Below are 14,393 nucleotides of genomic sequence, written 5' to 3'. Positions count from 1 at the left end.
ATATACCACATCCGAATCATAACAAGGACGAGGGCCGACGGGGACGGATATCAAAACCATGGCACTATGTACAACAAACAACGTACGGGTAAGATAATTATACGAGTAACTATATATCCAAATCACACAAACATCAATTTGGTAATGTAAAACATTCATGAACAAGAGGCTCACCACAAGGTAGTGCCGGCGACGGAACGGTGCGGGCGATCGACTGTGGTTACGACGGAGATTTACAAGGCACCAAGTAAACCACACCTACATATGCAAAATAAGTGTTATTTTTGACCTCAAATTGCATATAAATCAAATACTAGCACATATATTTCCTCCCAAAGTACTAAACTCATAAATTAATCACTATACAAAAGCATTGCAAGAGCTAATCTAGCAATGAGAGATGAAAGGACAAAGTTGCTAACCTTTGTGATCATTTGAATGGATGGGGGCCTTCAATTCTTGACAAATTTTGGGAAAATGAGATCGAGAGGAAGAGGGGAAGAACAGAGAGGAGAGGGGAAAGGGGAAGAACAGAGCGAGCTCGGGTGGACGAAGGGTTATGTAGGACGACCTTTAGCACCGGTTCGTGCCACAAACCGGTACTAAAGGTGCTGGAGGGGCCCCGGACTGACAACATCCTGCCACCACTCACTTTAGTACCGGTCCATGGCACGAACCGGTGCTAAAGGTCGGCCACGAACCGGTACTAATGAAAGCGACCGGCTAGCCGTTGGAACCGGCACTAATGCACACATTAGTGCCGGCTCAAAAGCAAACCGGCACTAATGTGCTTGACATTTGACCCTTTTTCTACTAGTGTTACTTGCCCGAGATTCGATCGTATCCCGCAACTAACTCATTAGTCACATTGCTTGCACGACTTATAGTGATGTGCATTACCGAGAGGGCCCAGAGATACCTCTCCGATACACGGAGTGACAAATCCTAATCTCGATCTATGCCAACCCAACAAACACCTTCGGAGACACCTATAGAGCATCTTTATAATCACCCAGTTACGTTGTGACGTTTGATAGCACACAAGGTGTTCCTCTGGTATTTGGGAGTTGCATAATCTCATAGTCAGAGGAATATGTATAAGTCATGAAGAAAGCAATAGCAATAAAACTTAACGATCAACATGCCAAGCTAACGGATGGGTCTTGTCCATCACATCATTATCCTAATGATGTGATCCCGTTCATCAAATGACAACACATATCTATGGTCAAGAAACTTAACCATCTTTGATTAACGAGCTAGTCAGTAGAGGCATACTAGGGACACTCTGTTTTGTCTATGTATTCACACATGTACTAAGTTTTCGGTTAATACAATTCTAGCATGAGTGATAAACATTTATCATGATATAAATAAATATAAATAACAACTTTATTATTGCCTCTAGGGCATATTTCCTTCACGTGGTGGCAGCGGAACTCCGGCAGCGCTTCGCCCAGCGCGTACCGGTGAAACGTGGGAGGAGTTGGGAGAGATAACGGGCAAGGGTCATAGGGGGCTGCCCCAACGCCTCCCCACCTTTATATAGGCCTGGAGGGGGCTGGTGGCTGATGTCTACTATGCAACCTTGTTCTTGTAGATGTTGTTGGGCCTCCAAGTGCAGAGGTTTGTAGGACAGTAGCAAATTTCACTCAAGTGGATGACATAAGGTTTATCAATCCGTGGGAGGCGTAGGATGAAGATGGTCTCTCTCAAGCAACCCTACAACCACATAACAAAGAGTCTCTTGTGTCCCCAACGCACCCAATACAATGGTAAATTCTATAGGTGCACTAGTTCGGCGAAGAGATGGTGATACAAGTGCAATATGGATGATAGATATGAGTATTTGTAATCTGAAAATATAAAAACAGCAAGGTAGCAAGCGATAAAAGTGAGCGTAAACGATGTTGCAATGCTAGGAAACAAGCCTAGGGTTCATACTTTCACTAGTGTAGGTTCTCTCAACAATAATAACATAATTGGATCATATAATTATCCCTCAACATGCAACAAAGAGTCATTCCAAAGTCACTAATAATGGAGAACAAACGAAGAGATTATTGTAGGGTATGAAACCACCTCAAAGTTATCCTTTCTGATCGATCTATTCAAGAGTCCGTAGTAAAATAACACGAAGCTATTATTTCCGTTCGATCTATCATAGAGTTCGTACTAGAATAACACCTTAAGACACAAATCAACCAAAACCCTAACGTCACCTAGATACTCCAATGTCACCTCAAGTATCCGTGGGTATGATTATACTATATGCATCACACAATCTCAGATTCATCTATTCAACCAACAGAAAGTGCTTCAAAGAGTACCCCAAAGTTTGTACCGGAGAGTCAAGACGAAAACGTGTGCCAACCCCTATGCATAAGTTCACAAGGTCACTGAACCCGCAAGTTGATCACCAAAACATACATCAAGTAGATCACGTGAATATCCCATTGTCACCACAGATAAGCACATGCAAGACATACATCAAGTGTTCTCAAATCCTTAAAGACTCAATCCGATAAGATAACTTCAAAGGGAAAACTCAATCCATTACAAGAGAGTAGAGGGGGAGAAACATCATAAGATCCAACTATAATAGCAAAGCTCGCGATACATCAAGATCGGGCCAAATCAAGAACACGAGAGAGAAAGAGATCAAACACATAGCTACTGGTACATACCCTCAGCCCCGAGGGTGAACTACTCCCTCCTCGTCATGGAGAGCACCGGGATGATGAAGATGGCCACCGGTGATGGATCCCCCCTCCGGCAGGGTGCCGGAACAGGGTCCCGGTTGGTTTTTGGTGGCTAAAGAGGCTTGCGGCGGCGGAACTCCCGATCTAGGTTTCTTTCTTGGGGTTTCTGTATTTATAGGAATTTTTTGCGTTGGTTTCACGTCAGGGGGGGGGGGTCTCCGAGTCGTCCACAAGGCAGGGGGCGCGCCCTCCACCCTCGTGGACGGCTCGGGACTCTTCTGGCCCAACTCTCTTACTCCGGGGGCTTCTTTTGGTCCATAAAAATCGTCAAAAATTGGCACGTCAATTGGACTCCGTTTGGTATTCCTTTTCTGTAAAACTCAAAAACAAGGAAAAAACAGAACTGACATTGGGCTCTAGGTTAATAGGTTAGTCCCAAAAATCATATAAAATAGCATATAAATGCATATAAAACATCTAAGATGGATAATATAATAGCATGAATACTTCATAAATTATAGATACGTTGGAGACGTATCAGCATCCCCAAGCTTAATTCCTGCTCGTCCTCGAGTAGGTAAATGATAAAAGAAATAATTTATGAAGTGTGAATGCTAGGAGGTGCACAAGTTTGATCAATGATAATTTCAATCACGTTTTCTAGCATCATTATATGTCATAACAGTAGCTCATCTCATAAAACTTTTCATGATCATGTAACCAGCTATTCACATGTTAAAGTATAAATCATAAACTTTCTTGAAACTAACAAACCATGCTCTTAGTCATCAAACATCTTATTACGGGAAGGGTCTATGTAAGAGCTTTGATTCAGCAAACTCCACATACTACCCTATCATTTAATCTTTCACAATTGCTAACACTCACATGATATTTATGGGTTCAAAGTTTTAATCAGACACAGAGAAAGATACGGGCTTATAGTTTCGCCTCCCAACCTTTTACCTCAAGGGTAATGTCAACAATAATACTTTATGGAAACGTACATCCAAGTGGATATATATATATCCGGATCGCTCCAACACAAAGTGCTTGCCAAAGGAAAAAGTGTAAAAAGGAAAGGTGAAAATCACCATGACTCTTGTATAAGGGTAGAAGGTAAAAGTAAAAGATAGGCCCTTCGCAGAGGGAAGCAGAGGTTGTCATGCGCTTTTATGGTTGGATGCACAAAATCTTAATGCAAAAGAACGTCACTTTATATTGCTGCTTGTGATAAAGGCCTTTATTATGCAGTCCGTCGCTTTTATTTCTCCCCTATCACAAGTTCGTATAAAGCTTATTTTCTTCACACTAATAGATCATACATATTTAAGGAGCAATTTTCTTTATTGCATGCACCGATGACAACTTACTTGAAGGATCTTACTCAATCCATAGGTAGGTATGGTGGACTCTCATGGCAAAACTGGGTTAAGGAATGTTTGGAAGCACAAGTAGTATCTCTACTTGGTGCAAAGAATTTGGCTAGCATGAGAGGGAAAGGCAAGCTCAACATGTTGGATGATCGAAGACAATATAACGTTTCGGATATTGGAAAACATAACCCATTAAGTTGTCTTCCTTGTCCAACATCAACTTTTTAGCATGTAATATTTTAATGAGTGCTCACAATTACAAAAGATGTCCAAGATAGTATATGTATATGTGAAATCTCTCTTCCTTCAATATTCTTTCATGAATTGTTCAAGTGACCAATACAATGTTTGCTAACCTTCAATAAATTTACCACCTCTACTTCTTATATGTGAAGTCATTACTCCCCATGGGATAAGCATATGAAACATATATAAATTCAGATTTATGATATTCAATTCATTAAACGATTTACTCATAGGGTATAAGTGAAGCACACGAGTAAATGACAAAACTACTCTTAAAAGATATAAGTGAAGATCAATGAGTAGTCAGATAATTATTTAGCTATGTGACGAGTCTCTCTCATTTAAGTACTTCAGATCTTAAGTACTTTATTCAAACAGCAAGCAAAACTAAATAAAATAAAATGACGCTCCAAGCAAAACACATATCATGTGGTGAATAAAAATATAGCCTCAAGTAAAATTACCGATAGACGAAGACGAAAGAGGGGATGCCTTCCGGGGCATCCCCAAGCTTAGGCTTTTGGTTGTCCTTGAATTTCACCTTGCGGTGCCTTGGGAATCCCCAAGCTTAGGCTCTTGCCACTCCTTATTCCATAGTCCATCGAATCTTTACCCAAAACTTGAAAACTTCACAACACAAAACTTAACAGAAAACTCGTAAGCTCCGTTAGTATAAGAAAATAAATCACCACTTAGGTACTATTGTGAACTCATTCTAAATTCATATTGGTGTAATATCTACTGTATTCCAACTTCTCTATGGTTCATACCCTCCGATACTACTCATAGATTCATCAAAATAAGCAAACAACACATAGAAAACAGAATCTGTCAAAAACAGAACAGTCGGTAGTAATCTGTATCATTCGAATACTTGTGTAAGTCCAAAAATTCTACAAAATTAGGAAAACCTGAGAAATTTGTGTACCAATCCAGATCAAAAAGAATCAGATCAAAATCACGTTTTTGTGAATTATCAAAACTAATTTACTGGGCGCAAAAGTTTCTGATTTTCAGCAGGATCAACACAACTATCACCGTAAGCTATCCTAAAGGTCTTACTTGGCACTTTATTGAAACAAAAGCTATAAAACATGATTACTACAGTAGCATAATCATGTGAAACACAAAAACAGTAAGGGTAAATATTGGGTTGTCTCCCAACAAGCGCTTTTCTTTAATGCCTTTCTAGCTAGGCATGATGATGACAATGATGCTCACATAAAAGATAAGAATTGAAACATAACGGGAGCAACATGAAGCGTATGACTAGTACATTTAAGTCTAACCCATTTCCTATGCATAGGGATTTTGTGATCAAACAATTTATAAGACCAAGAATCAACCAGCATAGGAAAGCAAAACAAGCACAACTTCAAGATTTTAAGCACATAGAGAGGAAACTTGTTATTATTGCAATTCCTACAAGCATATATTCCTCCCTCATAATAATTTTTAGTAGCATCATGAATAAATTCAACAATATAACCATCACATAAAGCATTCTTTTCATGATCTACAAGCATAGAAAATTTACTACTCTCCACATAAGCAAAATTCTTCTCATTCGGAATAGTGGGAGTATCATAAGAAACTTGAATACTATAAATTGTTTCCACATTAAAAGAGTAATGTTCAGAAAAAGGGTAATCATAATCATGACAAGTTTTATAAATATAATCATCACTACTTTTTATAGCATAAGTGTCATCACAATAATCATCGTAAGTAGCAACTTTGTTCTCATCATAATCAATTGAAGCCTCTTCCAAGATAGTGGAATCATTACTAAATAAAGTCATGACCTCTCCAAATCCACTTTCATAATTGTCACAATAAGATTCAACACCTTCCAAAATAGTGGGATCATTACTTCCTAAAGTTGACACTCTTCCAAACCCACTTTCATCAATATAATCATCATAAATAGGAGGCATGCTATCATCATAATAAATTTGCATATCAAAACTTGGGAGGTTAAAAATATGATCTTCATAAATCATAGCATCCCCAAGCTTGGGACAAACATTAATTGCGGCAAATAAATTCTCAAACATATCATTCTCATCAAACACAGCATCCCCAAGCTTGGGCCTTTTCATATCATAAGCATAATCACTCTCATCATTAATAGTATGGATAGCACCAATAGTATAGCAATTATCATCATCACAATGAGTAATAGGAGCAACATCATTTGGAAGGGATACCTTTTTACCGTTGCTTCTACGTCTTTTCTTTTTCTTCTTCGCATCATGTGTGGGTTTAATCCTCTTTTTGGAGCTCCTTATTAATGAGATTGGTTGAATAGAAAGCTCCTCCTCATTACCTGATTCATCATAAGAAAGAATAGGAGGATATTGGGAAATCTCTTCCCTTTCATTAGTATTCTCTTCATCTTCTATTTGTTTTCTTGTCTTTATGTAATTGGCATATAAGGATTTTCAATGCAATTCCCCGCACAATACATATAAATTTCTTCTAGATCAAAATCAAGAACTTTATCAAGGACAAATTCTGGAAGATCCTTAGTTATACATTTCATTTCTTCATAACCCACAAGCAAACTAAGTTCGTTATGATGTGCAAGGGAAATCAAGTCATCACAATTCTTGGACACGATTCGATCATGAAACAATTTGCATTGGAGATTTAAATGATCACGTTCATTGCAAAGTTCACAAGGATGGCAAAGAAATTTAATTTTTTTAGCACAAGCATCTAGCCTCTCTTGCAACCATTTAGTTTCTAAATCCTTATGCCTCTTGCAAAATCTATCTTCCCTATTTGGTGTGTGCTTGCAAGCTCTATGCACTCCACAAAAATTGACATGCTTATAAGAGACATTTTCATCATGACTAGTGCAATCATCATTAGTACTATGGTTATTCAAAGAGTTCATACTAACAACATTGCAATCATGCTCATCATTCAAAGATTTAGTGCCAAACATTTTAATGCATTCTTCTTCTAGCACTTGGGCACAATTTTCCTTTCCATCATTTTCACGAAAGATATTAAAAAGATGAAGCATATGAGGCACCCTCAATTCCATTTTTTTTGTAGTTTTCTTTTATAAACTAAACTAGTGATAAAACAAGAAACTAAAAGATTCGATTGGAGGATCTAAAGATATACCTTCAAGCACTCGCCTCCCCAGCAACGGCGCCAGAAAAGAGCTTGATGTATACTACGCAACCTTCTTCTTGTAGACGTTGTTGGGCCTCCAAGTGCAGAGGTTTGTAGGACAGTAGCAAATTTACCTCGAGTGGATGACATAAGGTTTATCAATCCGTGGGAGGCGTAGGATGAAGATGGTCTCTCTCAAGCAACCCTGCAACCAAATAACAAAGAGTCTCTTGTGTCCCCAACACACACAATACAATGGTAAATTGTATAGGTGCACTAGTTCGGCGAAGAGATGGTGATACAAGTGCAATATGGATGATAGATATGAGTATTTGTAATCTGAAAATATAAAAACAGCAAGGTAGCAAGCGATAAAAGTGAGCGTAAACGATGTTGCAATGCTAGGAAACAAGCCTAGGGTTCATACTTTCACTAGTGTAGGTTCTCTCAACAATAATAACATAATTGGATCATATAATTATCCCTCAACATGCAACAAAGAGTCATTCCAAAGTCACTAATAATGGAGAACAAACGAAGAGATTATTGTAGGGTATGAAACCACCTCAAAGTTATCCTTTCTGATCGATCTATTCAAGAGTCCGTAGTAAAATAACACGAAGCTATTATTTCCGTTCGATCTATCATAGAGTTCGTACTAGAATAACACCTTAAGACACAAATCAACCAAAACCCTAATGTCACCTAGATACTCCAATGTTACCTCAAGTATCCGTGGGTATGATTATACGATATGCATTACACAACCTCAGATTCATCTATTCAACCAACACAAAGTACTTCAAAGAGTACCCCAAAGTTTCTACCGGAGAGTCAAGACGAAAACGTGTGCCAACCCCTATGCATAAGTTCACAAGGTCACTGAACCCGCAAGTTGATCACCAAAACATACATCAAGTAGATCACGTGAATATCCCATTGTCACATAAGCACATGCAAGACATACATCAAGTGTTCTCAAATCCTTAAAGACTCAATCCGATAAGATAACTTCAAAGGGAAAACTCAATCCAATACAAGAGAGTAGAGGAGGAGAAACATCATCAGATCCAACTATAATAGGAAAGCTCACGATACATCAAGATCGGGCCAAATCAAGAACACGAGAGAGAGAGAGAGAGAGATCAAGCACATAGCTAATGGTACATACCCTCAGCCCCGAGGGTGAACTACTCCCTCCTCGTCATGGAGAGTGCCGGGATGATGAAGATGGCCACCGGTGATGGATCCCCCCTCCGGCAGGGTGCCGGAACAGGGTCCCGATTGGTTTTTGGTGGCTACAAAGGCTTGGGGCGGCGGAACTCCCGATCTAGGTTTCTTTCTGGGGATTTCTGTATTTATAGGACTTTTGGCATTGGTTTCACATAAGGGGGGTCTCCGAGTCGTCGATGAGGCAGGGGGGCGCGCCCAGGGGGGTAGAGCGCGCCCTCCACCCTCGTGGACGGCTCGGGACTCTTCTGGCCCAACTCTCTTACTCCGGGGGCTTCTTTTGGTCCATAAAAAATCGTCAAAAATTGGCACGTCAATTGGACTCCGTTTGGTATTCCTTTTCTGTAAAACTCAAAAACAAGGAAAAAACAGAAACTGGCATTGGGCTCTAGGTTAATAGGTTAGTCCCAAAAATCATATAAAATAGCATATAAAACATCTAAGATGGATAATATAATAGCATGGATACTTCATAAATTATAGATATGTTGGAGACGTATCAGTGGCTTGCCCTCCAAGGGAGGAAGGAAATCCCTTCTTTCCTTCCCCGCAGATTGCTATCCCCTTTTTTAGGGATCCTAATCTTATCCCTTCGGGATATGATACTATTCCTTTTAAGGTAGGATTTTGGTACGTCTAGACCAGGGTTGTGGGGACTTTACCCACTACCCACGTTCATGTGGGTCCCCCAAAGCAGGTGGGCACCACTCTGGAACCTTCTAGAACCTTCTCGGTACAATACCGAAAAAACTCAAACTTTTTTCGGAACCCCGATAACAACTTTCCATATATGGATCTTTACCTCTGAACCATTCCAGAGATCCTCGTGATATCCCAGATCCCATCCGGGCTCCAAAAAACCTTCGAAATTTCCACTATTAATATCTCAACACTACCCTAGCGCTACCGAACGTGAAGCGTGCGACCCTACGGGTTCGAGAATCATGCAGACATGACCGAGACCCGGTCAATAGCCAATAGCAGGACCTAGACGACCGTATTGATTCCTACATATTCAACGAAGATCTTTATCTGATGAACCACGATGTCAAGGATTCAGTCAATCCCGTATGCCCTTTTTCCGGTGATATGTTACTTGTCCGAGATTCGAACGTTGGTATCTCCATACCTAGTTCAATCTCGTTACCAACAAGTCTCTTTACGCATTCCATAATACAAGATCCCATGACTAAAATCATTAGTCACATGCTTGCAAGATTCTTGTGATGTTGTATTACCGAGAGGGCCCAGAGATATCTCTCCGTCACATGGAGCGACAAATCCTAGTCTCGATCCGTGACAACCCAACAAACACCTTCAGAGATACCTGTAGAGCACCTTTATGACCACCCAGTTACAAAGTGACGTTTGGATGCACACTAAGTATTCCTCTGGTGTTAGGGAGTTGCACGATCTCATGGTCTAAGGAATAGATACTTGGCATGATGGAAGCTGTAGCAAATAACTAAAACGGTATGATGCTAAGCTTACGGTTGGGTATAGTCCATCACCTCATTCTCCTAATGATGTGATCTCGTTCAAATGACAATATTTATGTCTATGGTTAGGAAACCTTAACCATCTTCGATCAACGAGCTAGTTTAGTAGAGGCTTACTAGGGACATGGTATTTGTTTATGTATTCACACATGTATTTAAGTTTCCGGTCAATACAATTCTAGCATGAATAACAAATCTTTATCATGAACAAGGAAATATGATAATAACCAATTTATTATTGCCTCTAGGGAATATTTCCAACATTTTTCAATAAGTTTAATCCAGAAAAATGGATAAACCATGAATAACATAATAGCGATGATAACCAAGACAAGTAACAGATTGTTGAAGCTAGTCGTGCAATCAAGATCATAAGAAATGAGTATCATATTCGACTGCTACTAGTAGTAAACCAAATGTTAAGTCTAACAAAGAGAATAGGAAAACATATGGACCGGCGGAAGAGGATAAAGGTGCGCCATTTGTCATGTCATTGATGTCTACTACGCAACTTTATCCTCACAGACGTTGTTGGGCCTCCAAGTGCAGAGTTTTGTAGGACAGTAGCAAATTTCCCTCAAATGGATGACCTAAGGTTTATCAATCTGTGGGAGGCGTAGGATGAAGATGGTCTCTCTCAAACAACCCTGCAACCAAATAACAAAGAGTCTCTTCTGTCCCCAACACACCCAATACAATGGCAGATTGTATAGGTGCACTAGTACGGCGAAGAGATGGTGATACGAGTGCAATATGGATGGTAGATATAGGTTTTTGTAATCTAGAATGTAAAAACAACAAGGTAGCAAGTAACAAAAGTGAGCGAAAACGGTATTGCAATGCTTGGAAACAAGGCCTAGGATTCATACTTTCACTAGTGCAAGTTCTCTCAACAATGATAACATAATTAGATAATATAACAATCCCTCAACATGCAACAAAGAGTTACTCCAAAGTCACTAATAGCGGAGAACAAATGAAGAGATTATTGTAGGGTACGAAACCACCTCAAAGTTATTCTTTCTGATCGATCTATTGGGCTATTCCTATAAGTGTCACAAACATCCCTAGAGTTCGTACTAAAATAACACCTTAAGATACATATCAACCAAAACCCTAATGTCACCTAGATACTCCAATGTCACCACAAGTATCCGCGGGTTTGATTATACGATATGCATCACACAATCTCAGATTCATCTATTCAAACCAACACAAAGAACTTCAAAGAGTGCCCCAAAGTTTCTACCAGAGAGTCAAGACGAAAACGTGTGCCAACTCCTATTCATAAGTTCACAAGGTCACAAAACCCACAAGTTGATCATCAAAACATACATCAAGTAGATCACGTGAATATCCCATTGTCACCACAGATAAGCACATGCAAGAGATACATCAAGTGTTCTCAAATCCTTAAAGACTCAATCCGATAAGATAACTTCAAAGGGAAAACTCAATCCATTACACGAAGGTAGAGGGGGAGAAACATCATAAGATCCAACTATAATAGCAAAGCTCGCGGTACATCAAGATCGTGCCAAATCAAGAACACGAGAGAGAGAGAGAGAGAGAGAGAGAGAGATCAAACACATAGCTACTGGTACATATCCTCAGCCCTGAGGGTGAACTACTCCCTCCTCGTCATGGAGAGCGCCGGGATGATGAAAATGGACATCGATGATGATTTCCCCCTCCGGCAGGGTGCCGGAACAGGGCCCCGATTGGTTTTTTGTGGCTACGGAGGCTTGCGGCGGCGGAACTCCCGATCTAGGTTTCTTTTCAGGGGTTTCCATATTTATAAGAATTTTTGGCGTCGGTTTCAAGTCAGGGGGAGTCCACGAGGAGCCCACAAGGTCGGAAGGCGCGCCCGGGGTGGGGGGGGGGGGTAGGGCGTGCCCTCCACCCTTGTGGAGGCCTCGTGGCTCTTCTGCCCCAACTCTTTTGCTTTGGGGGCTTCTTCTGGTCCATAAAAAATCACCGTAAATTTTCAGGTCAATTGGACTCCGTTTGATATTCCTTTTCTACAAAACTCAAAAACAAGGAAAAAACAAAAACTGGCACTGGGCTCTAGGTTAATAGGTTAGTCCCAAAAATCATATAAAATAGCATATAAATGCATATAAAACATCCAAGATTGATAATATAATAGCATGGAACAATCAAAAATTATAGATACGTTGGAGACGTATCAGTCGTCGAGGAGGTGATCGACGTCATGGAAGTAGTCGTTAGGGAACTCTTCATCGGGAATGTCATTGTTCGCAACCATGATGAATAAGGACCCAGTAGTCGCGCAAGAGCGCTCCCCAAAGACTTGATCGCCCCTCTCTCGTACCGGTTCCAAAGAGGTAGAGTTTCGGATGCTTGCTGTATGATACGTCAACTACTTTTCAAAACACTTTTGCTCTTGTTTTGGCCCATTATTTGGATGATTTGAATGAAACTAATATGAACTGACGTTGTTTTTGAAGGAAATATGCCCCAGAGGCAATAATAAAGTTATTATTTATTTCCTTACATCATGATAAATGTTTATTATCCATGCTAAAATTGTATTAACCGGAAACTTAGTACATGTTTGAATACATAGACAAACAGAGTGTCACTAGTACGCCTCTACTCGACTAGCTCGTTGAATCAAAGAGGGTTAAGTTTCCTAGCCATAGACATGAGTTGTCATTTGATTAACGGGATCACATCATTAGAGAATGATGTGATTGACTTGACCCATTCCGTTAGCTTACACTTGGTCATTAAGTTCTATTGCTATTGCTTTCTTCATGGCTTATACATATTCCTATGACTATGAGATTATGCAACTCCCGAATACCGGAGGAACACTTTGTGTGCTACCATACGTCACAACGTAATTGGGTGATTATAAAGGTACTCTACAGGTGTATCCGGTGGTACTTGTTGAGTTGGCATAGATCGAGATTACGATTTGTCACTCCGATTGTCGGAGAGGTATCTCTGGGCCCTCTCGGTAATGCACATCACTATAAGCCTTGCAAGCAATGTGACTAATGAGTTAGTTGCGGGATGATGCATTACAGAACGAGTAAAGAGACTTGCCGGTAACGAGATTGAACTAGGTATTGAGATACCGACGATCGAATCTCGGGCAAGTAACATACCGATGACAAAGGGAACAACGTATGTTGTTATGCGGTTTGACCGATAAAGATCTTCGTAGAATATGTAGGAGCCAATATGAGCATCCAGGTTCCGCTATTGGTTATTGACCGGAGACATGTCTCGGTCATGTCTACATAGTTCTCGAACCCGTAGGGGCCGCACACTTAATGTTTGGTGACGATCGGTATTATGAGTTTATGTGTTTTGATGTACTGAAGATAGTTCGGAGTCCTGGATGTGATCACGGACATGACGAGGAGCCTCGAAATGGTCGAGACATAAAGATTGATATATTGGACAACTATATTCGGACACCGGATGAGTTCCGGGGGTCACCGGATATTTATCGGAGTGCCGGGGGGGTATCGGAACCCCCGGGGGATATAATGGGCCAACATGGGCCTTGTGGGAGAGAGAGAGAGAGGAGAGGGCCTAGGGCTGGCCGCCCCCCCCCCCCACTTGGGAGTCCGAATTAGACAAGGAGGGGGGTGGCGCCCCCTCTTTCCTCCCTCTCTCCCTCTCCTTCCTTCCCCCCTCCTCCTTCCTAGTTGGACTAGGAAAGGGGAGTCCTACTCCCACTAGGAGGAGGACTCCCCCCTCTCTTTAGCGCGTCCCAAGGCCGGCCGGCCTCCCCCCTTGCTCCTTTATATCCGGGGGAAAGGGGGCACCCTAGAACACACAAGTTGATTGTTCCAAGCCGTGTGCGGTACCTCCCTCCACCATAATCCACCTTGGTCATATCGTCATAGTGCTTAGGCGAAGCCCTGCGCTGGTAGCTTCATCATCACCGTCATCACGCCGTCGTGCTTACAAAGCTCTCCCTCGAAGCTCTACTGGATCGTGAGTTCGTGGGACGTCACCGAGCTGAACGTGTGCAGATCGCGGAGGTGTCGTACGTTCGGTACTAGGATCGGTCGATCGTGAAGACGTACAACTACATCAACCGCGTTGTCATAACGCTTCTGCTTACGGTCTATGAGGGTACGTGGACAACACTCTCCCCTCTCGTTGCTATGCATCACCATGATCTTGCGTGTGCATAGGAATTTTTTTGAAATTACTACGTTTCCCAA

The sequence above is a fragment of the Aegilops tauschii genome, chromosome 2, assembly GCF_002575655.3.
Source record: "Aegilops tauschii subsp. strangulata cultivar AL8/78 chromosome 2, Aet v6.0, whole genome shotgun sequence".
Lineage (NCBI taxonomy): Eukaryota > Viridiplantae > Streptophyta > Magnoliopsida > Poales > Poaceae > Aegilops > Aegilops tauschii.
Note: the sequence above shows the minus strand (reverse complement) of the source record.